This window comes from Hermetia illucens, chromosome 5 (genome assembly GCF_905115235.1).
Source record: "Hermetia illucens chromosome 5, iHerIll2.2.curated.20191125, whole genome shotgun sequence".
In the NCBI taxonomy this organism is placed as follows: domain Eukaryota; kingdom Metazoa; phylum Arthropoda; class Insecta; order Diptera; family Stratiomyidae; genus Hermetia; species Hermetia illucens.
Genome location: NC_051853.1, coordinates 43,959,863 through 43,985,800, shown reverse-complemented (window position 1 = coordinate 43,985,800; position 25,938 = coordinate 43,959,863). Strand labels below are relative to the sequence as shown.

At 40.5% G+C, this 25,938-nt stretch overlaps 1 protein-coding gene across 6 annotated transcripts in view; it reads left to right on the top strand.

The window, feature by feature from the left end:
• The first annotated feature begins 62 nt into the window (after positions 1–62).
• Positions 63–25,938, top strand: part of LOC119658250 — a 54,655-nt gene continuing 28,779 nt past the window's right edge. Inside the window, exons 1-2 of one of the 6 annotated variants that reach the window (XM_038065525.1) lie at positions 63–360; positions 441–862. The gene's annotated coding sequence lies outside the window, so the exon portion shown is untranslated. The other 5 variants (XM_038065527.1, XM_038065526.1, XM_038065535.1 and 2 more) reach the window with 5 other exon arrangements.

The following is a 25,938-nucleotide window of genomic DNA, read 5'->3' as shown; positions in this document are numbered from 1 at the left end:
TCGTAGCGCCACCTGATGCACGAGCAGCGAGTTAGCATAAGTTTTATTTTGCGATTTTGCTTTTGTAATATTCAGAGGAGGCTGCGATATTGGAGTGTGTACTGTTTTCTCTGCCCCTGCGGATCTGAGTTACTCAATATTGGGGGGTTTTGTGTTCGGTGGTAGTTCCTTGGGCCGCGCTGGTAGTTAGCTAATTGGCCAGGATAGTGGCCTTACACGTTTCCACACTACCGACTCTAGGCAGCGACATTAATTGTGTAATAATAATCAGTGGAAGAGTGCACAGGATACTGTGTCGCACCGCACGTTATCTTCAGGCAGTATCACCCACTTAAGGAGAAGAACACTATCGGCCGAGAGGTACGTGAAAGCATTTAATTACGCATTCTCAGGCAGTTTCTTATGAGTAACTCCCATCCATTCTATCATTCCATTTATAGTGCAGCACGGCGGCTACTTGCGAAAGTGTTATTTAATTTTCTCCGGCGAATACCGCACGAAATTGATCTCTAGTGGTGACTTTCCGTTTCTGATAATGGAAGTCTGCTGAAAACTTCCCCAACAACGTCTGATAGACCTGAAAGACTTGGCAGACAATTATCTGGTGGATGCCGGGACTTCGCCCATCCAATTCGAATTAATAAACATTCCAAGTTTGTGTTTTTTCTTGTTTGTGGCTTTATTCAGTTCGTTCTGCTGGTGGCGGCGGAGGCAGCTTAGTCAGCGGGTGTTACCGGGACTATCTCGGCTTCTGTTTGCTCTTCTCATTATTCATATCAAACTTATCACGGCACAACGAATTTCAAATCACTACCTTCCTCCTGACTATGGGAACGACTCTTTGGCCAAGCAATTACTTGGGGTAAGTATTGATTTATTTCCATATGTAGAGAGTTATTCAGTTCAGAGAAGCCGGCATCCAGCTCGCTTTTCGTTTTCTTTCTCGACTCCGGACCAATCGAAACAGTCCGGCATGGACTCATATATAGATTTCCGGTTTCGATGGTTTCAAGGTAACATTTCTTTCAAGTCCAATAACACCACGATCGTGAGTTACAATACTATCATGGATGACGAAACGCCTTACCTAGGCGTTCATTTGGGGAAGTGATATAATTGTTTTTGCGTGAATTACCGTGAGAAGTAGCTGTTCTCGTACAGTACGTGCGTGCATTACATAATGTCGCTAGTAGTATTCTGAAGGTAATCAATTATTCGCCAAGTGTGTACATGGAAAATGGACTATCCAGAAACTGACCCACCGGACGGGTTCGAATCATTCCGCAGAGTCATTGTTGCTCGTAGCAACGTGCACTCACGGCTGAATTCCTCAAATGAAATTTTGAATATCAGGCACAATGGCGATAGTGGACATTTATAGAAATTAAAACGGAGCTGATAGTGTTCTAGCAGTGAAGCAATCAGTTCAAGAGTACCCCCACATCACGGGACAGAAGCATCTGATGAAGTGTGTTGTGTTATAAAGCCTCACACGAAAGTATTATCTCTCGTTGGGTGCTTTCGTTCGGCATTTACTGTGTACATTTTCCGTTTGCGCACAAGGTGTAAAGCACAGCGCTCGAGAAAAATATTTCACACAGTGCATTTTTTTTTGTTATTTCAAGCGTGTGTGAGGCAAGACGAAGTAAATTCTAGGATATTTGCTAGTGCAATACGAACTTACTAGCAAATTATGCACCATTGAATCTCGCTTTGCAAAAAATACACAAATATATCACTCACTATATTGAATAATTGCGATTCAGGTTTTAGGTCCATTCGTTTTATTGATTCAACAGCGGATTCTACATAATTTGTGTGCTGCTAGTGCGGATTTTTTTTTCGTAGAAAAAAACTGACTTGAACTGAAATCTTGAACTGTAGGACACTTGATATAATTTACATTGACATATATGTATAGCCCATCAACCACAGCTATTCGCCATTGTTCGCGGTTCGTTGAAATGCGTTTCAGCTCACTCCAGGAATTCCTGAGATTCCCGCATTCCTCCCTTACTGTTCTGCACGAAGTGCCTTTGGAACGGCCGACTCGTCGGCTAACTTTGGAACGTGGGTTCCATTGTATAAACGTAGCCAGCAATGCAATTACCGTCCCTTAATGTGAGACCTATCCACTGCTGCTTTCCGATCACATCGCGTACGGGTGACAGATCTGGGCCTGTCTAAGTTCTTCGTTTGAAATAGCACCCGGCCCGCGTACTCCGATGATACGTCACAGACAAGTGTTCAGGAAGACTTGAGTGACAGTGGGAGTCACTTTCCGTGTTCTACTCCCATATAACAATGCAGAAAGAACACTAGCACGGAACGGTTTCAACTTGATCTTGGCGTTGAGATAACCGCATTTGCATATTTTAGACAAGCGGGTCTAGCGTTGTTAATGTGTCGAGCAACGTCCAGTTCGGGTCACCCTTGGCAGAAGCCATAATTCCTAGATATACATATAAATTGATCGACCCCTTCGATCCTTTGCCCATTAATCACAATCAGTATCTTTGGAGGATACTTTTCTTGAACGCGACCAAGAGTTCGCAATTTTTCTTTCTAAGAACCCAGGTCTGCGAGAAATACATAAGGGCTGACAAGATCATGTACGGTAATAGCTTTGACACTATGGTGAGACGTTTCTGTAAGCTCCGGGTATTGGCATCGCAAATGAACAACCAGACACAAATGAACTCATTATTATTTACAGTATGGATATATTGTCTGGGTGCGATAAAGGTTGCCGAAAATAGGCAACGCATTACTGAAGCAATGAAAATTCGTCGTCTGCGACCCTTGAATCTTTTCCGAATTCAAATTGTATCTACTTAGAGTTGAAACAGAAATCAGCTAATGAAGCACATAGATTGGCGCTTTGAAAGGACTCATCTGGATTCGTTACCTTTCTTCGGTCATACGCTTGGCTTGGATGGAATTCGTAAATCACCATCGAGTTATTGCTGCTTCAGTCCGCCTTTTGGACGTTTTCCGATGAGTTCAATGTTCAGGCCAATTTTAGTTGAGCTCTCGGCGTTATGAATTACATGACCACACCATCGAAGAGGCAGCTCTTGTAATTTTTCACGATAGGTACAATCCCATTACAAACAAGTTTGCCCTAATTTGGGAAGGCGTGCTATGCCACAGATCCAACGTAACTCTTCGTTTTAAATACCCTGAAGTGCCGTATATTGTTTTTTGGTAATCGATCAACATTCAGAACCACAGAGTTCGACATTTTGAAACGGTATATGAAATACCTGCTATGCAACTAATCGAATCTTTCGAATGTAGGTGGAAGCATACTCTGTCGTAATCACGGGGGTCCTTGGTTGACTTAACCCCTCGGAAAGTGACGATCATATTTTAGGCTAAGGTACATACCAATTTATTGGTAGTAGGAAAATGTCTGCTACAAAACCGGTGGATACGCCTCATTCGTATCTTTTTCGACAGTCAAATTAACATTAGTTAACATCAATGATGAAAGTAATGCAGGAACAGGAATAACTTGACTTAATACAATAATTGATTCCAAAATAACCGAAAATTGCGTCGATACAATAGGCATCTCGCCTATCTCGCCTATAATTAGAGTTCAAATTTGCGCAGTAAGTCGAAGTAAAATTTTTTAGCAGGAGAAATCCTTCTTTTATTAACAAAGTTCTAATAGGTCAAAGTTGGCCCCTTTCGCGTTAAATTACTACGCATCACGAGATAAAATGTTAATATCACATTGTATTGAATGTTAGGTATATTCAACGTTTATACACTACGAGCTATATAGGGTCTTTCGAAACAATGGGACAAATTTTATGCTAGATGATGATGTAGTTCTAAGTAAACAATATTAAGTTTATTTTTTTCGATTTCTTAACCCTCTAGTTGCCAGAAGCAATTTAATTAAAAAACAAGTCGGAAAACCGAAAGCTTGACGCCTCAGGTATAAAAGGTTTTGTTTCCCTATGTGAGGAGCATAATGTAGTTCTCCATTGGCTGATAGCATTGACTCGAGCTATTTAAATTGCCCCTTCGATGGTCTGCCCATTAATGCAGGTAGGGATGGAGCGATGACTCATCAGTCTAAGAACCTTGGTTTTGTTTGTGTTTAGCTTCAGTCCAACTCTACCTCTCCTTCCAAATCCAGAGCCATTTGGCCAAGGTCCATGATCCGGAGAGAGAGCATACAGATGTCATCAGCGTAGTTGAGGTGCTTGAGGGAAGATGTCATGGTCAATTGAACGCCTCCACGTCCTCCGGACAGGGTATCTTGAAGAACGTCACCGATAACAAGTAGAAATAATATCGGTGACAAGATGCAACCGTGGTGGAAACCGGCATGGATCTCAATTTGAGATGTTCTTTGATGCATTTCAGGATAATTTTAGCTATCATCTTTGCGACAGCAAGGAGCAGGCAGATACCCCTCCAACTGTCACACTCAAAATGGTTGCCCTTCTTTTTAATCTTAACAATTATCCCGTTCACATTTTAGGAAAGGTCAGGGATTCCTAAAATTTCCGAACGAGTGGAGGAGACAGATCTGCAGTAACTGCAGCTGCAGCGATTAATAATTGCCCTTAAGCTCGATGGTTTTACTCCGTTTGAGTGTATTGATTGCCGAAATGTTTCTATTCTGCTTGAAGAAGTAGTCCGTATTAGCATCACTCACAAGAGGAGGAACGTCATCGGATGTGATACGGCTAAGAACCGTGGTGAAGTGTTTTTTCCATCACTTCAGTTGCTCGTCATCATGGAAGAGGAGTCGACGGTTAACGTCCTTCCAAGGACCAACCGAAGATTTGCAACCACATGTAAGTTTTCCCGTGATGTCGTGTGCACTTCTGAAGTCATTGCGTTCTGTGGCATGTTCCGCTCCCTTGACCAGCGTATTAAAAAATTCCCTTTTGTTACGGGCCACACTACGCAGATCTTTACGGGCCGACGCCCCCCGCATCACTCGAGAAAAGCGCATTTTTGATGACTGCCCAATGCTCATCGATATACTCAAACCGGTTACTCAGTGTACCTGCCTTGCGATCAGCAAGATAGCTTTCCCACTAACGAACGACAGTTGGATCATACAAGCTATCAGTGTTGAACTTGGGGGGTCGCATCTTTAAAACCCTGAGAGAAGTAGCGGACGCAATACGGGTCGATATTAGCGCCTCTCTTGTTGCGCACATCTAGGAGACAATTTCTAAATCTACTGCTGGCCGCCTAACGGTTAATCTGATTGCTCGTATGATGTCGGTCAGTTGAAACCCAACTGACCTTATGGTAGACTATGTGGAATTTGCAGAAATGCGCAAACCTCCCACCATAATCGCTACGATCGCACAAGACCGCATTTCCCCATCATATGTCCGAGCTAGGTGTTGTCAGAGCCCACCTTGGCCTCCAGATCGCCCATCACGATCACACTGTCGCCTTCAGTAAGCCTCAATCCGACAACGGATTCGTGTCTTCTACCACTTGGCTTTCTCAAGTACAAACGCACATTGCCCTAATTTTGGCAGAAGGGAAAGGAGTACACTCCAGAGTCCCACCATCTTAATTCGCTTAGACCCAGAATGTCTTGCATATATCATTGGAATTTTCCCTCCAGTTGGAGTGAGCGAGCATTCTGGGGACCATCAACACCGTTGTCGATGAGCGTGCGCATACTTCAGAAATCAAAGGCATTCGGCGTGAGGTCAGTGCCTGTGTGGTGTTGTTGACGTTTCTGTAGTAGACAGTTTGGTATGCAGGTTGGCAGCCTCCAAATTTCTATTCCTATTAATCGTCTTTTACGATAGGCGGGAGAGACTTTGAGCGTATTCTTAATCACCACCGGATAGCAAATAGCCCTGTGAGTTAGGACACTAATTGGTTTCATAAAACAGTATAGGGTCGGGAGAAGCAACATTTTTTTCCATTCTGTCTTCTCATATTGTTGAATACAGTATTTGTGATAATTCAATAAAAAAAATTAGCCAATATCTGAAAGTTTTTAATTTATGAGATCATCAATAATTGGGTTAAACTTGATTGATTTATTTCCAGCTTTCCTGATGAGTAGAATTCTTGATAATATTCAACACTTTTGTTTGCTGAAAAAGGCACTGTGTACTTTCTTTCGGTCTCAAATGCTCCAAACGATTTCAATTGTTTCAAAAATAGTAGAAATGATAGAGGAAAACTTTCTTCTCTCTTGTCTAAACTTTGTTGCGTTAATTTAATAATCTTTCCATCCCATTCAGCTATCCGGACACTCTAGCACGTAATACATGCATATATTATGTGAGAGTATCCACTTTCGGGTGATATTGACATTCATAAGCTTGAATTTGCAAACAAGCGGCAACTTTCAAGTATTATAACTTTGTTAGTTACAGTTCGATTTCCACCAAACTTGGTAGGACCATGCTCTATATTATAGCCTGCATCATGCAAAATGCAAATGTAAAATTTCGTGGTGCTAAGATGAGCTTAAGGGGGGTTTTGCAGCCAATTACTAAAAATTATAGTAATATACTATCATTAACTTTATTTGAACAGATCCCGGAGCCTAGGCACGATATAGTGGTAGCCTCTTGATTTTCTTCAGATTTTTTCGTTTGGATAGTTTCTGAGAATGGGTCCGTTAAAGAAATGATCACCTTCGGCCTCCCGCACTCTCCACCTTTCCAACACAAGTCAAAACCGGCTTCGGAAAGTACTAATCGAGACCTTTCCTTTGATACCCCACATGACTATACTTGGTGAAAAAAATGTGCACCTTCTTTTGTATGTATGGGGACCTTCCCTTAAATTCGAAATAAAAGGATGTAACTCATTGTATGTGTAAGCGTTCACAGTTCCCACCTTTCCACCAAATTTGGTCTCAATCGCTGCAACAGTTTCCGAGAAAAATGCGACAGACAGACAGTAAACCGATTTTAATAAGGTTTTTTGAGTATGGACAAATCTTTTGTATTTATTCGCAGACATCGATATTTCGGAAGCCAGGTGCTCCCTTCCTCAGTGCTCACTATCAGATTGTAAGCGATTATAAACACTGAGGAAGGGAGCAACTGGTTCCGGAAATATCGATATCTACGAATAAATACAATAGGGTAGTCCCTAATCAAAAAACAATCTTGTTTTCTCAATGTACTATTGTAAATATGTTTGTTGCGTTAAATTGCATAAAAATATAGTTAAAATATCCGTTTGTAGTGATAGAAACTAGAGACATGAAAAAATGTACCTTCGTCACTTTTTCATCTCATTTATTGATGTTAGAGGCTTGGCTTCCACTTATATGTATACATTAGCCTTTTTACTAGAGCTATTTTTCATCACCTGAGCTTTTGTATCCTTTAATATTCACCACGGATTTCGTACATAAAATATACTTCTGTGTAATACTAATGCGAAGCTCAGCACTTAAAGTTAAATAAAGCATATCACATGGTTTCCCACAACGGAAGCTTCTTTTGGAATTGATAACTATAGCAACCGAAGCAGCAGCAGCAGTAATTTCCTAGATCTTACAGAAAAATAACAGTCGCACTACGAACAAACTCAGTTGGGTGGTCTATTCTCCAGAAACACGTCAATGAATATCCGTAAATAATCAATTTACGGTTAAGCTGCAAAAACATTATCATGCGACATATCGCACAAGCTTTTCATTTAACATTCAACCCCCGAGATAGTCATAAACAACTCGACAATTGCTTTAAAGGCTTCGCATTATCCTGAACAGACGTATCTGTATTTGTTGACAAAAAGCTACTTAAGGATGCTTATGAGTGAAGCTTTCTGAAGGACGAATCGTTCTGTTACACTGTCTTTCCCTAATGGAAGCAGCTTGTGGAATTGATTTCTAATTACATTGAGGTCTTTTTTCAGATAGAAGAAAAGGAATAGAGGAATAGATCATATAAGAGAACCCAACGTAGCATAGTCGCCTGAACCAGATGAATAGGTGACTGGTCGGATGATTCAGTCATAGTGAATAGTCCGAATCTCGCTTTGCGAACCACCTGATTAAAAATTTGTAATAATACAATCACACTAATTTTCGGTGGTTCTTCTTTCTACGTAAGAAACTGATTTAGACTAGTTTACGTCATGCAAAGCGCTGTATGTGTTGCGAAAACTACCAGACCCGGTCCGCACTCATGGTAGATTCATAAGCTTACGAACTATTGGAATGTCTGGGTAAATTGCCGAATAGATATCAGTTATAGATACTTTAATAAGGAGCTTTCTTTCAATTTGGTTCCTCGGGAATCCTGGAAAGTCATTTATGGAACATAACATAAAACTACAATAAAAAATTTTTCAAAATATTGTTTTTGGTTCCAAATCAACAGAAAATGAACCCATACGGATGGAAGCACGCATGTATGCATGCATCTATACATAGCATTGAAAGCTTTTCTCTAAGAGAAAATCATATTGGCTTCAACTTGGCAACTGTTGCTCTTTAATGTGTGTGGCACACTAAATAATGAAGTTTATAAGTAATCCAATTTTTTATAAATTACCTCAAATTAAGCGCGCAATTGCAGGGGGTAATAATTTCACGCATTTTTCTTTATGAAAATATCTTAAAATGAAGGCAGGCAATATAAGGCTGATGTAACAGCGTTGCAGGAGATGCGTTGGACAGGGACCGGTTTCCTGGAGAAGAGTCGCTACACCATATATTATAGCGGCCATCCAGTAAACCATGTGCTCGAAGTAGGTTTCTTAGTTAGCCAAAAAATGAAACATGCTGTTATCCGCTTTGAAAACATAAACGAACGGCACCTTTCGCTTGCAAGGCAAATTTAGAAAGTAGACTTCAGAGTCCGAGAAGGATACCTTTTACGAGGCAGTTGAATGAACCCTCGAAGTCTATCCCAGATATGATATCAAAACCATACTTGGGGATTTTAACAGCCAAGTAGGGACCGAGCACATCAAAATACAGATGATAACGAACTGTGGATTATTGAAAGCGGGTTGTTGAAAGTACCTGGTTTGCGCGAAAAGCGGTCCACAAACAAACATGGGTCTCTCCAGACGAGACTACTTTCAACCAAATTGCCCACTTACTGATCGAACGCCGCCACCTCTCAGCTCTGGTGCTCCGAGCTCGAATAGCAACACCACCCAGAATCCCCTCTAACAATCAGGTGAGAGTTAACACTGAAGCCATCCACAACACAGCCCTCCGCAAAACCTATAAAAGGGAAATGGATGCCGCAATAACCGCAGTCAACAGAGATCCTAGAGATGAATCATCAACAAATGATCTTCACAATCACCTGAAAAGCTCAAGGTGAGAGACAGCGAATCAATGTCTGATGACTGGCAAAGAGGCATTATCTGTCACATAAAAAGCGGCTATCTTGCTAGGCCGGATAGCCCCATACGTTCAGAACATCATTGGCCCATACCAAAGAGGCTTCACTCCAGGCAAATCAGCAACAGATTAGATTTTCTCTCTGCCGCAAGCGATGGAAAACTGTTGGAATATGGACACCAGTTGCACCATCTATTCATCGACTTTAAAGCCGCCTATGATAGCATAGTCAGGGTAAAACTGTACACGGCCATGAGAGAATTCGGTATCCCGACGAAATTGATAAGACTGACTAGGCTGATCCTAACCAATGTACGAGACCAGATAAAAGCAACAGGATCACTCTCAAGACCATTACTTTTATCATATTGTGTGTATATTTTCCCTACCTAAGCCCGCCTTCTCTGTACGAGGATTTCTTCGACAGATTATCAGAGGCTCTAATCGTTTTCCTTCCCTCACTTCCTTTCATCCTCTGTGGCGACTTTAATCTTCCTATGGTCTCCTGGCCCATTACTCCTGGCCTTCCCTCCGTCCCTAATAACTCGACCCACCCTTCCCTTCCTCTATCCACTTTCATGTACACCTGTGGCGCCCTCCAGTTTAACCTTTCTAGAAACCACTTAGATCGCACTCTTGACCTTGTCCTTTCTAACCTTCCTGTGCGTTGTCTTTCCCAATCCCTTCATGTTCCGTCTTACATTTCCCCTGACGCCCATCATCCTGCTCTCGAGTTCGATGTGCAGATATCTCGACCCCACTCTCCTGTACGTGTGACCAAGCACTCAACACTTTCTATACCATTTTATCTGATTTTCTTCCTTGTTACGTTCCCTCCTCTCCTAAGTGCTTACGCTCTTACCCTGTCTGGTTCACCACTGAAATTCACAAAAAACTACGTCAAAAACAGACTGCGAGAAAGAAGTTCCTGTCTTCTAGAAACGTTGCTGACTTAGTTTTTTTTCAAATCTCTTCGTTCCTCAGTCAAATCCTTAATACGTAAGCCCAGAAACGAATATTTGTCCAGCGTGGAAGACTCACTAAAGCGCGGAAACCTGAAACCTTTCTGGTCCCACATTCGCAACTCCCGCTGCCCTGCCCAGTTATCCCCTCCGTTCATTAAATTCTCTGGCTTCTCAGCTAACTCCCCCCAACTATCTTGTGATTTACTCTACCGCTACTTTTCGTCAGTCTATGTTCCCCCTCCTTCCTCCGAATCCCTCCCGATAGTGGATGTAGCCTGCTCCGCATCGCCTACCATTCCCTTTCTTATCCCTATCCTTGTCAAATCCCTCATTGGCAAACTTGATGCCAATATCGGACCTGGCTACGATGGCCTCCCAAACCTCTTTTCGCTCAAAAGTGGTAAGTCCACCTCGCTTCCCCTATCTCTTATTTTCAACAAAAGCCTGGAAGAGAATCATTTTCCCGGCTTGTGGAAAGAGGCTCTCATCATCCCATTCACAAAAGTGGCAATCGTTCGCTTGCCGAGAATTACCGTCCCATTTCCCTCCTCTCCTCCTGTTCCAAAATCCTGTATATGTCAGCGACTGTCCGCCTACTTTGGCCAACACATAGTGAAAGAGCAACATGGCTTCGTTAAACGTAGGTCCACTGCCTCCAACCTGCTTGACTTTACCAACTTTGTCGCCAAATGTCTAAATTCATGGCAAGAAGTGCATACATTTACATAAAGCCTTCGACACTGTAAATCACAAGATACTTCTATCCAAACTCTCGTCCCTAAACGTTCCCATACCACTTATTTTATGGCTTGCCTCTTATCTTTCCAACCGATCCTGCCGCGTCTCTTTTGACGGCTGTACTTCCCGGTCCTTCTCCCCCTCTTCTGGCGTCCCACAGGGATCTATTCTGGGCCTTTGTTATTTTTATTTTTTATTAACGACTTTCCTCTCCTCCTTACTTGTCCCTGTTTGCTCTATGCAGACGACCTTAAGCTATTTTCCGCTATATCGTTGCCTATGGACTGTGTTTCCCTTCAATCTAACCTGGACACTTTGGTTCGTTGGTGCTCGACTAATGGTTTAGCGCTAAACGTTAGAAAGTGTCACTCTATGTGCTACTCCCTAAAATCCTCACTCACTTCTTTCTCCTACACTCTTAACGGACATTCCTTACCCTGCTTAAATTCCACTCAAGACCTCGGAGTCACTTTCGATAATAAGCTCCGCTTTGACACCCATTGTCTCGCTATCATCAATCGAGCAGCAAAATTGTCAAGCTTTATGCTTCACTCCTCCTCTGATTTTGACTCCATCCAACCCTCCTTAGCTCTCTTCAATTCCCTCGTGAGGAATATCTTCGAGTATTGCTCCGTGATCTGGTCATCCTCCCGTAACTGTAATTGTCTTCCCCTTGAAAATGTGCAACGTAAATTCACCCGTTCTCTCTTCTTTAAGAAAAGCTTCCTTCGTTTGGACTACCCGTCCCGCCTCCGCTTTCTGAATCTTCCCTTCCTACAAAAGCATAGATCCTATCTGGATCTATGCACATTCTTTAAACTTTCCTCGGGTCTGATGGACTGCTCCGCCGCTGACGAGATCACCTGCCGTCCTGCGTCTTATAACACACGTAGAGCAGACATTTTCAACGTGCCCTTCGTAGAGCTCGAAATCTACTTTCATTCCCCACGTCCTATAATGCAGAACAGCTTGGTCCTTTTAACTTCCCTACTTTAAGTAGTTTTAAACATAGGATAAATTTTTTGCTTTCTCCTCCTCCTGAGGACAATAATTGGAATTTACCCTGTTTGTTGTCCGTTAAATTAAAAAAATAAATATCGACATCATGGGAAAAACGACCCGAGACGTACAAACTGCCTTCATCCAGATCGAGCAGGCGGCGATTAGCGCGAGATCTTGTGCTGCACATCAATGAAGGTAAGACAAAATATATGATGGCAACGTCAGCACCAAAAACCAATCAACCAATATCAAACCGCACTGGTCAAACGGGAAGAATAAACATAGAAGACTACAACTTTGAGACCGTTGATAATTTCTCCTATCTAGGGTCGAAAATCATAATCGATAACAGCTACAATGATGAAATCGGGGCACAGTTGTTGGCAGCCAACAGAGCCTATTTTAGCTTATAAAAACTGTTCCGCTTGAAACGTCTCACCATAGGGTCAAAACTCTTATGTGTGTGTGTGTATGGTGGGGGAGAAGCAACAGCTTCTGAGCACTCAAATATTCCGGATTCGTTAACGTATCGCAGGATTTCCGTTAGTGGATGTGATGCTACCCGTCGCAATTGGAGAACATCGGCACCAAAGATCTGATGCCTGATGCGTCCTTAGGCGGTGCATTCACATAGGAAATGCTCCGTGGAATCCGCTTCCTCATTACAGGAGGGACACGTATCATCTTCGGTAATTCCTATTCTGAACATATGCCCAGCTAGTGAATTATGGCCTGTCAGAATGCCCACAATACACCTGCAAGTCCTCCTGCTTTTCGACAGGATAAACTTTGCGGTACGCGTGTTCGGTTCTGGCAGGAAGAGTTTGGTGTGCCGAGCAGCATTTAGGCTCTGCCACCTGTCATTAGGGCAAGCTTGTTCCCAGTTTTTGAAAACAGACTTAGCCAATGCTACTGATACTCCAATTGCTGGCTCCGGTCCCGGCATAGGGGAGATTGACCCCTCTTTCGCTAAAGCGTCCGAGATTTCATTTCCTTCTATGCCACAGTGACCAGGTACCCAGAGTAGTTCCACCGTATTGAATCTAGGCATAGAGTTCAAACGGTTTCTGCGTTCCTGAACGATTTTCGAAGTGATCAAAAGAACTGCTCAATGTCTTCAATCCAGCTTGACTGTCACTGCAGATTGCGTTGCGCCTGCCCTTCAACCGCTCGTCAATCACCCAGTTTGCCACCTTTAGGATCGCATAAACTTCGGCTTGAAAAACCGTTGCATATTGTCCCAAAGGAAAAGCCCACTTCTCGTTTTTATTCGAGAGGTAGACTCCGGCTCCAGAATCCTCTTCTGTTTTTGAGCCGTCGGTGTAGAAGACTTCCGTATATCCTGCCACGCATTCCTCTGGGTCTTCCCAGTCCTCTCTACGCTTCAGGGTAACTTCATATCTTCTACCAAATAGATGTATGGGGACACGAGAATTGGAAGGCATTGTAAGAACTGGATTCAGTCCTCCCAGTAACTCTTCCAATGCTCTATGCCCCCCACATCCGTTGTTTCCCCATAGATCTAATCGAATTAGTCTATGAACTGCTGTCATTGCAGTGCTTTGAATAAATATATCGTCAAAATTCTTACTGTACAGGACAATGCTCTTCATGTCCTCATGTATTCCTCGGAGACTTGGGTCCTTAGCAAGAAGAATTGCGAACTCTTGGCTGCGTTCGAGAGAAGAATCCTAGGAAGAATTTTTGGCCCCCTACATGAGGATGAACGATTCCGTAGCCTATATAACGACGAAATCTATGAGCGATACCATGCCCGCCTGGTTGTGGATAAAATCTGGCTCAATAGGTTACGGTGGGCGGATCACTTAATCCGTATGGATGAGGATGATCCAACCCGGAAAGTCTATAATGCAATATCTATGGCAGAAAAAGAAGACGAGGCAGACCCTGCCTGAGATGGAGCGATGACGTAGTTCAGGACGCCAATTGATGGACCTCGGCACAAAACCGGGATGTCTGGAGTTCCTTATTAAGGCAGGCCTAGACCGGATACCGGTTGTTGCGCCGTTGATGATGATGATTCAAGAACTTCGAATTATAGAGAGGGGAGGCCGGTTTATTTCGAATTATAGAGTGGTCTCGCACCGTTTTGCCCGCAAAAAAACTTCGAATTAACGTGTGGCTCCTATACAGAATTTGTTCGAATTACCAATAGTTACGAGCTGAGGAGTTCGAATTATAGAGAGTCGACTGTATTTCTATATCTTTATAGACCATTTGGTCAGCTTCTAGGATTAACAAGGTATTATTCATTTCACTGTTTTAATTGGGAGCTTAATTGCAACATTCTTTGTTAATTACCATACTTGGTCCTGTCCATAGCACAAATTATCTTAGAATTGCGATTCCTCTGTTGGAAGGGAATAGATTGCTTTCAACTATCCTCCTTTTGAATGACTACACTTTGCATCTGTTTCCATTGTCATAAATGCTTAGAGTATGAATTCCAGAATTAATGTTATTATTACTATTAAACGTGTGTGCTACCACTGAATTCAACCGACGTCTCATATCCACTGCTGAATGCCTCTATCCCTTCTGATAGATACAAATAGCATCTTTCAAAACATCTTTTATTCGTTTTTGTTCCGCCACTAAAAATTCGTCACGCGGGTCCAGTTCTGCTTTAGCAGATTCCATTCGCATGATGGGTGTATCGTTACTTGAAATTTCACGTAGTGAAAATTGGCTCGCAAGTTGATGGTAATGATGATAGCAATCAACATGTATGATAGCTACTTTACAAAATGGAGTGATTTCATTTGGAGGCGATCATGTCGAAAAGAACTATATGAAAAATCCATATTAGGTCGTATACTGTGCCTGCGTTTGAACCCCTTTAGGCCCTTCCTTCAGAGCGAAAGTATACATTAATAGACACGGACGAAACCGGAGATAGTGTCCTCATAATATGGGATTGTCCGTAATCGTATATGCTGCATACAATATGAAAGGATGAAGCACTCAAGAAGTGGCATCCAAGTGGATTTTGCGCATTAGACGCTAAGAGAAAGATGTTGGGATTTCGGATTACAGAAGATAATAATAGGCGGCATGGAGTGAATCTGAAACTTTTTGATGTAGAATTTGAGTTCTGTTATCGGACGAACTGGCAGCGAACAATTGCAATCACCTGTCGGAATTACGTATTGATTTATGACGTGGTGTTGTTATTCTAGTCCTCATTATGCTGTTTATTCCGCCAATGCCGCCGTACATTCAAACTCCCACATTTCCTGATACTGTGTTGCATGAGTGACTGCCTCTCTTAGCTTGGGGAGGAAATTCAAGCCTGAGCCGCGTTTGACTTCAGCAACACAGTCTTATTCGTGATATCATACAAGTGACTTGAACAAGGTATGCCAGGAGCTTTTGCTTAGCAATGCGTTGAGTCTTCCTCCCCTGCTTCGAGTCGTGCCGTAATGGTAACTGTAGTAATAGGGTAAAGCATTGTATCTTAAACTGATTAGATAATGAAAATTTTGACTACTCTGGTCATCACTAGAGGGGGCAGGAGGTAGTTGCCGAAACCGAACTGGACAAGGGGCTCGGTTCAACCAAGTGGAAAAGCATCGTTTATCACCCGGAATCGGGTGTTTCACAGCCACTTCACCCATGAACAAGGAACTGCTCGTGTACTGCAGTTGATTCACTGTTGTATCAGAGGAAAGTCATTTCGATTTTTCCACGTCGGACGATTCTGTGCGCTTACATTCGCTGCGAGGCAGTCCATTGGCAAAGCTCCTGGTCTTTATAGAACCAGTCGAACACGTAAATGACTACATTCTCCTCTATTTCTTCAACAAGCTCCACGAATGCTATTCGAAATTTCATATCGCATACAAAAGTGCTCTTTGTAGGAGAGTGTTAAGCTACAGCAAGTAGAGCGGTTCGAGCGAAGGAACGGCCACACATTGGGTAGTACATCTAGTTGTCGATAGTGTAACATAGTCGGAATTGAGAAAAAAATTTTCTTCTGTAAAAGGCTCATAGATATGAAGAAACCAACCACCGAACTTTTTTCCTGCTCACGGCAGCCGTAGTGATGTAGATAGAGTGGAGGTAGCCAAGTGCAGAATCGCTGATTGTTGAATAATAGGAGTGGAGCGTGTTCTGTGAGTTACTGATTGCAGATTCGCATTACATCGATAGTATCTCATTTGCAGTGATAGTTACTTGAAAAGTCAATATATTGGCTGGATAAATGCCTGAAGCACTGTCGACATGTTGGCTGCCGCAATTTAGTTAGTGGACCTTGTGAAAACTGGTGGAAATAGTGGCCCTTGAGGTGAGTTGGTGTTAATATTAAGTGCAGGTGCCAGCGAGACTTTGCACACTATGCGTACTGTGCCACACACTATCCGCCTGAAGTTCAGTGCGTCCACATAGTGCACTATCAATAATTGAGAGAATTCGCATAGTACGCGTGAAACTTTGTCATGTATTCGGGTGCATATATACAAATCTGGATTAGAATAACCATTATGTAACCCCAAAACGAGCAGAATAGCCTTTCAAGTGATTCCCAAATGTAAAATATCGATAAAATATTTGTTTTCTGTTCGATTATCAAGCTTTCATGCGGGACTGCTCCAACATGCTGAGAACGATTTAGTAAGTGGGATATTTCAGTTGCCATGATTGTAGCTGTTGCCATCGAATGCGATACTTTGTCGGGAGTGTGTTAATATTTAATTAAAACAACAGCGACGTACGTACGTACGGCAGTGTGTGAACTGTGGTGAGATTTAAACTCGCAATACTTTTCTTAAATGTTCAAATTGTTGAGCGAAGATGCTGCCGTTCGAATAGCTTCCCGATAAAAGTTGCCCCCAAAACCCGAACCAACCAATTCTACTCCCCATCATTTGTATCAAGTGCTCAACGGAACTGTCTGTATTGTGCATGCTATCTGACTCTGCTTGTTCTACTTTAATTGAATTTATGCCGTTGGTAGCAATTAGAAGGTGGACGAACTTGTTGAAGCTTAGACTGGATAAGACCGATTCACTGCGCGTACCATATTGCATGGTGAATGAAAGTGATGCCTGTCCTGAATCAATGGCTCTGAGCGTTATTTGTCCCACGAGTCATGTGTTTGACGAATTCATCGTTTTTGTAATCATGGCCTGGTGGAGAGTAATGGTATCAGTTGATTCAACATGCGGTCTTTTGCCTTATCTCGAAGATAGTGCAGTATCCATTCTGGTATCTATTATACGCCTATGTACCATAGTCACCATCGTCGAATAGCCTCTATGAAATTTAGTACGAAGGTCGGTCGCAGTTTTGCTGGTGGATTCTCTTTTCTTGTATGCTTTATCAGATACACGAAAGTTTCCCCTCTCTTTGATATTTTATACAGTGCTACTTGGAAATGTTTGTTCAGCACATTTAATTTAAAAATGGAGAATGTATACTTGAATGAAAATGTCAGGGAGATAATTTTGCAGTCTTACTACTATAAATAAGTCATCTCACTGTTTCCTCCATACAATCGCTAGTAGATTTGGACAAAAAATTACGCTGCACGCTGCATTGTACATATATTAGGTGTTATCGACAAGTTTTTTATCAAAATTATGTGTTTTAAAAGCATGCAAGGATTTATGTATAAACTGAAATGCTGATTTCCTTCGCTTATGATTTTTTTCCCATGTCTATTTAGTTCTCTTAAGGCTAAAAATCGGGTGTGACCTCCGAGTTCTTTCAGTCAAGACCAATTGACATGAAATTTGGGGTGGGGGTAGAGGGTGGCATAAGAAACAAAAGTTATATAGTGCCGATGTGTGTGAGAAGACCTGTCAAAAGAGGTATGATAGAAGTCAGTGGGATAAATAATAGCGGAGTTCATCAAAATAATGTAATTACTCTAAATTTTTTATATAAAAATCAATAAAAAGAAAACGTGTTTTTCTCATATAAATGGAAAGTAAGCCCCTCCCAATAAATTCTGGAAATTTGGTGGACACAAAGTTAGTAGTTTTGAAAAAAATGTGATTTACTGAAAAAAGAAACAAAAAAAAAAGATGACAGTGAAAAACTGCTTCGTACTTTAATACTTTTTAAGGTTTTGTTTGTAAAACAAAACCTTATTAAAATCGGTTTACTGTCTGTCTGTCTGTCCGTCTGTCTGTCTGTCTGTCTGTCTGTATGTCTGTCTGTCTGTCTGTCCGTCACACGCATTTTTCTCGGAGACGGTTACAGCGATTGACACCAAATTTGGTAGAAAGGTGGGAACTGTGAACGCTCACGCATATAGTGAGTTACATCCTTTTACGATGAATTTAAGGAGGGATCCCCATACATGCAAAAGGGGGGTATACATTTTTTTTTCATCAAATATAGTCATGTGGGGCATCAAATTAAAGGTCTCGGTTATTACTTTTCGAAGCCGGTCTTAGTTTTGACTTTTGTTGAAAAGGTGGGGAGTGCGGGGGGTTGAAAGTGGTCATTTTTTTAACGAACCCATTCTCAGGAACTACCCAACCGAAAAATCTGGAAAAAATCAGGGGGCTGCCACTATATAGTGCCTAGGCTCCGAAATACCTTCCATATCGATACCTGTTCAAATAAAGTTAATAATAGTATATTACTATAATTTTTAGTAATTGACAGGAAAACACCCCTTAAGTTCACCCTAGAATCACAAAATTTTGCAGCAATGTAGGCTACAGTATAGATCATGATCCTGCCAAATTTGGTGAAAATCGCACTATTACTAACAAAGTTATACTAGGTCAAATCTGTCACTCCTCTGCAAATTCAAGACTATGAATGTGAATATCACTTGAAAGTGGCTATTTTCACATAATATATGCATATTTTACGTGCTATATGCTAATGGGACAAATACACATCCAAATCTCTTTATAAAAGAAATACACAAAACCTTTCATACCTGAAGCGTCTAGCTTTCCGTTTCCCGACTTGTTTAATATCTTTTTTGTTTTTTGAAATATTTTAAAAAAAAATAATTTTATAATTTAAATCTGAAAATTGTTTTTTGGGTAAAGCACACTTTTTCCTGAAACTACGCCCTCTATATATATCCACCAAATTTTCAGAATTTATTGCAAGGGGTTGATTACAGTAGATTCTCTATCTATTTACTTAAAATTAAGTGATTTTTTTGTGATTTGTTTATGGAAGGAATAGTAGTATAAAATAATATTAAAGAATTTTATTATTCATATCTTGAACTGGATAAAAATAAAAGAAACAACTCGAGAAATTGGATGTTGGACGCTTCAAATGTGAAAAGTTTTTTGGCATGTGTTTATGATAAACTACAAGTTGAAAACCGAAAGCTCGACGCTTTAGGTATGAAAGGTTTTGTTGAATTTTTATGTAAAACTATTTGGGTATACCATGGTTCCATTTATTTGCAGCTCGTAGTGTGTACCAACCGACATTCAATTCACTGTTATACTGACATTTTTTTTTTTTTATTTTTCTTTCATACATACTATAACTTTGTTAATAGTCGTAGGATTTCCACCAAACTTTCCAGATTGCGTCCCTCAAATTTAACGACCAGAAATGGTTCCAAACTTTCTACCGAGTTTCGTGTCAATACGCGCAGCCGTTTCTGAGAAAGGTGCATATGATAGGCAGCCCGGAAACCGGGCGCTTCGGGTATGAAGGTTTTGTATTCATCTTATGTGAGAAACTATGCACGATTTTCCACTCGTACATAGCTAAGAATACAAAATTTTCCATCATATTTTGTCAAACCCCAAGATACACATATGTACATACAAATGAACGGCATAAATACTGCGTTCACCCTAAATAAACAAGCATTGTCTATTACCGCATGACGATGCGTGCATATAGATGTGCGCATCTAAATTGATGTAACGCATCTTCACACATTTCCACTTTACTCCGTGCAAAAAAGCATACATATATGTATATGTTGGATACATAAATTAAAAACCAGTGGTTACCAGAACACACATGTCTATTATATTGGTTACCACCAGCAAGCTTTATTAGCATATATATATCCATACACATGTCTATCTGGAGTAATTGACATTGAAATGCAAATAACTAAAAAAGTCAAAAAAGAAAACCTAAAACGTTCCTACGACCCGCCGTTCATATAAGTTCATTTTATATGATGATGACGTCATACATGTCTTGGGTGTCATAAATTTACCTGAAATGCGAAACTTCGACCTTTTATAATTTTCTTAATAATAGTCGGATTACCTTCAACCTATTCAGAATTATGTCGTTATTATCCCTTATACTGACGTGCTAATTGAGCTCTTTCATTTGAAACCCCGCATGGCCATGTTCTATGAAAAAAATGTACACCCCCGTTTCGCATGTATGGGAAGCTCCCCTTAAAATTGAACACAAAATGGCGCCACTCGCTGCACGTAAAGGGAGACACAGACCACATGTTCTCACCAAATTTCGTAATAATCGGTTCGGCCGTTTCTAAATAAATCGTGTGTGACAGACATTCAAACGGACAGCCAGTTAAGTCCTTGAGGGCTTTACGTGAGCACCTGTCTGGAAGAGTTAATTCCACGGTCTTCTTAGGATACGGATTTATTTTGTGACCACAATCAAAGCCCCGTTGAGACAAACAACAACGGTACCAGTCTAGTACATGGCTCTGATCGCCTTGATTAAACCTTTGGAGCATTCGCCTACTGCATCACGGCCGGCAAGCCAAAGTGAGTACAGCGTCTCCCGGTGCCACCACTATGGAGGTTCTCCTCGGCCACTTGGTTTTGGTTTGGCCGACAGGGATGCCGCTCGGTCTTCCTCACCGCCACCTCTGAGCACCAGACGGACAGGCAGACATTGAACCGATTTTAATAAGGCTTTGTGTTTATACAAAATGCTTAAAAAGGAAAGAACTTGTAAAAATTAAATGTTTGCCCGGCCTCCCGACTAAACGCTAACTTTTTTTTAACAACACCTAACCGACAGCCGTGAGTAATAATCACTTGTTTCAGTAATTGGCAATGTAATGTTATCCAGTGCGCGTAAAAAACTGGTGGGAACTGTGAACTTTCAGGCATACAGTGAATTGCATGCAAAGGGGGGGAGGGGGGGTCGCCATCTTTTTCACCAAATAAAGTCATGTGGGATACCAAATGAAAGGTCTTGGTTAGCACTTTCCTAAGTCAGTCTTAGTTTTTGTTGGAAAGATGGAGAGTGCGGGGGGTCGAAAGTGATAATTTCCTTCACTGATCCTTTCTCAGAAACTACCCAACTGAAAAATGTGAATAAGATCAAGACCCCACTATATGGGGGCTAGGGCTCTGAAATACCTTCCATATTGATATCTATTCAAATACAGTTAATACTGGTATTTTACTATAGTTTCTAGTAATTGACTGTAAAACCCCCGGTAAGTTCATCTTAGAATCATTAAATTTTAGAGCAATATAGGCAATAACATAGAGGGAAAAAATGGATTCGAACCTAGAGCCGGTTGAATATTTTGCGGGGTCTTTTCTTAATTGGAGTTTAAGTTTATAAAATTGGAATGATCCTTACATTATTGTGGATTGGATTATTGCGGAGTTATTTGTGCAGCAAGGCAGAGAACAATGTTTTACCGTCCTTCCTGACATTTCACTGCCGAAATTAGCTTTAATACTTTTATATTTCCATGAGGAACTGCCAGCTGACGGTCTACTGAAGTTTTTTGAAAAATGCATTGTGTGCTATTTTTTTGTGTAAGACATAAAATTCCCTCCAAAAATTCAACCTAAACCTATTTTCAAGTAGAAATGTATATTTTGGTCCACTTGTCTAATTTTTAGTATATTTTTACACACATGACGTCAGTATGTAATTGGAAATTATAACATTGATTAATAAGTTAACTTTATTTTACAACAGACAAAATAGCAGGAAAAAGTGTAAATAAAACTTCCTCTTGGTCCTCCATCTAAGAACTAACTATTACCAATAACGCTTAACATTGGCATCGGGTTTGTTTCATTAGAGTACATAATCGATAATTTTGACATTAAGGACACTAAAATGATCGTCAAATAACTTACGGTTAGAATACTTTCGTTATATATATCCATACGTTATTAATATCTTAGACTTTTCACTTTTATTTCATATTGACATTATATAAACGGAACTGATGAAAATAACAACTTTTACCTACTATGGCTTCGTTAGTAATAGCAGCATTTCGATTATACCCTCCATTATTGCTTACATTTATGCTAAATTTCATTAATAGTAATATGTCGTTATTAATTTTAGCTGAGCAGACATCTGAATGGAATATAATTTGAGGCCTAAATTTTAGACAGCTGCATTATTTTTTTCAAATTTTTCGGTGAATTCATTTTGAATTCTGATTACTCTATTTCTCAACCAATATTAACAGTTTCGAAAAGTGATTCTCCATCACCCTTGGATAAGTGACGAATGGAGAATGTATTTTCTAGTCGCCTTCACGGCTCGCAGAATTGACTACCTTGAGGTTATGAATATGAACAAATATTTCAGTTTCCTTCCTTTCCTGTTTTAGTAAAAGTTTTTCTAAGCCCCCTAATCCCCGTTGATATAATAGATGACGAAAATGACTATCCGGGTTGACTATGGTCAACCACGAGGGAAGACCTATCTCAAAAGCAGAAAAGTGACGAAAGTTCATTGTGCAGATCCGTCAAGGCTTAAGTACAGTTCCATTGAAATGTCCTGTCGTCATATGCTCGCTGAACAGGCTTTTCTTTTGGATAGAGACTTGATTCACGATGTGCACAAAATTTTACGTGCCTTATACATGGTGCGTTTAGATCAAACCAAAATCTGAAATAATAGCTTAGGGAAGATCGGCGAAATTATCCGAAAAGCATCTACGAAACTAAACTTGAAAGCGAAAAAATTCCGGCTTGATCTTGCGTGTAGCTCGTGACTCGAGAGTCACGATTGAGGAAGGAAAACGCATCTCATACTACCTCAGATAGCAATGAGGTGCGGCCTGTGAGGTTCCCTGCTGCTTCGGCAGCTTTTGAGTGTGAGATTTACGGGGAGACAAGAGGAGCAGGAAGGTTGTTCAAATTAAAAAAAAAAAATGGAGCAATTGGAAATTATCTGATTCATAAAAGTTAGTTTCATCAACAAATCAGCTACTCTTCCGTCTGTTCCTTGAAGCGTATATTTCAGACAAGGCTAGAATAGCGATTGGAGTTCGTATTATATGCATATAAATAAAAAAGGCCCCTAACAATTCTGAAAATTAGGAATATTACAGATGTCTTTATCTTCACTTCATGGACTGTACCTATATGATCCCAAACTCGACTAGAAAGAATATATTCTCTTCGGAATCCCATAATAAAAGGAGCGTTTTTCAGTTAGCAGTAAACAGGATTCACGTAGATAAATTTTGCGCAAATATTTGAAGTCGATAAAAAGATAGATATTGTTAGTGCAATCTTCGTTCAAATTTACCCTAATTTCCTAGCCCAGATTCTCGACCCCGAACGACTGAGCAGAAACCAGCAACAAAGCGGAGTAATACTTTTTTGTTCCGTATGCTTCCAACCGTCTTTATATTGCCACTTTTCGTATTAAGCTCTTGGGGTGTTGTTCTCCAGCTAGAAAACATTCCTTTAAACAGCTTGAACCATATACACGAGTCTGCGAATGTTGATGAAGTCACGTCATGCTACCATATGGGAACGCTGTATCATGGACGAGATAGTACACTAGAAATAAGTTTCAAAAGTTCGCCGTTTTCATGAAAGCTTCGGTAATTCAGACAGAAAATCAGTTTCAGATAATAGATCTTTCTACGCGTTTCAAATATTCACGGCGTTACTGCCACGGTTGACGAAATATCAGGTGTTTTGAAACGTTCTCTTTGCTGCTCTAAGTGGTTCGAGGAAAGTGTGTAAATTAAGTAACGTCTCCATTAGCTTTGCAGAAGATTTTTGTTTTGAAGTTATGATAGCACTGATAAGACTAAGAATCCTCGCCGTTCATGCAAAATGGATGAATTTAATGCGTCTGCAGGCTCCCGTCTAGTATACGTATGTTAGGTTGTACATAGTCAGCACCTCTCGAGTGAAGTATCTTTATGTTGGTCGCATTCACCTGATTTGCATTGTTAGCAAGATGTTCAATGTAATTTATGGAGCGTTTTAGAGGCATAATCTCGTCTCTAATTGATGTTATTGTGATGCATATTTCATGGTTTTATGTGCACTCTGTGTGGAATGTTTTGTTTTTAAAACGGTGAAAAACTGCTGCCTCAGTACTTTGCTGTACTCTAGCATTGAAAGTCCGACGAGACATATTTTATAAAATACTGCAAACTTTCAAATTGATATTACAAATCCCTAATGACTTAGTGAATCGCACATTTATTGATGAACTGTTCATCCGGGGAATTTTCAGTACACATGTTATCAGGGTAACGTGTTATCACAAATTTGTTTGGGATGACGTTGTTGAAGTTCGATGTCTAGTCGTTGCGGTGTAGTATACAAGGATTTCGGGCTTATTTTAGCATATTCGCCGAAGGGTTTGGTATACATCTACTACAAAGCGTTTCTGAATGTTCTTGTTTGGGAAAACAATTAAAAATTAATGGTATACACTGAAAGTGAACAACCACTTTTGGATTGAACACTTTGTAATGCAAAAAGGGTGTCCAATGAACATTAAGATGGACAGAGCAATTTTGCTCTTCTTTCCATATAGATTGGGGACTCCCACTTCAGAGTCACCTTCGTAATCTCCACCGAATTTTGTAACGAAAAGTTTACGCATTTTCAAGTGAACTGTGCGTGACAAACAATGAGTGAATAGAAAATAGGCTTCAATCAAATATGACTAAAAGCAAAAAAAAGGTCGATAAAGAAAATCAATAAGGTTGATTGGGAAGAACCTTCGTCCCGAATAACTAATGAATGGCACATTGTAAATAATCTCCAAAGTATATACTCGTACATTGTCATTAAGAAACACAATCTATGCTGCAAAAGTGGGTGATCCGTGTATATTTGCATCCAAAGATGCAGAAACTTCATCAAATTTTTACGATATTCTAACTATATAAAGAGTAGTCAGCCCGAACGTGACCATCATGAAATAGTAATCTGATCAAAGGCGAAACAGAATAGAATTAGCCTATACTGATTGCAAGTGCTAAGAGATAAAATATTTGTATATCAATAAAAGTATAAATTGAAAAGTAAAGTGGCTCAAATGTTGAGGTCCTTATGAGGAGTTGTAGTAATATAGCTGTCACTTTGGCTAGGGTAAATATTTTAGCAAGTCGGAAACCCGAAGCTGGACGTTTCAGGTATTAAAGGCTATTTGTATTTCTTTTATAAAAACATCTGAGTGGATATTTGTCCCATTAGTACCTAACACGTAATATATGCATATAATATGTGAGAATGTCCACATTTACGTGATAGTGACATTCAAAGCCTTGAATTTGCACAGAAACGACAATTATTATAACTTTGTTAATAATAGGGCTAATAATTTCCACTAAACTGGTAGGATGATTCTCTATATTATAGCCTACATTACTGCATTCTAGGATGAACTTGAGGGGGGTTTGCAGTCAATTACTAAAAATTATAGTTATATGCTATTATTAATTTTATTTGAACTTCCACTTCGGAAAGTACTAAACGAGACCTTTCATTTGATACCTCATATGACCATATTTGTTGAAAAAAATGTACACCTCCTCCCCCTTGCATGTATCCCCTTTAAATTTGACGTAGAATGATGTAACTCACTGTATGTGTGAGCATTCACAGTGTCCACCTCTACCCCAAATTTGATGTCAATATCTATAACCTTTTCCGAGAAAAGTGCGTGTGACAGACAGGCAGACAGCAAACCGATTTTAATAAGGTT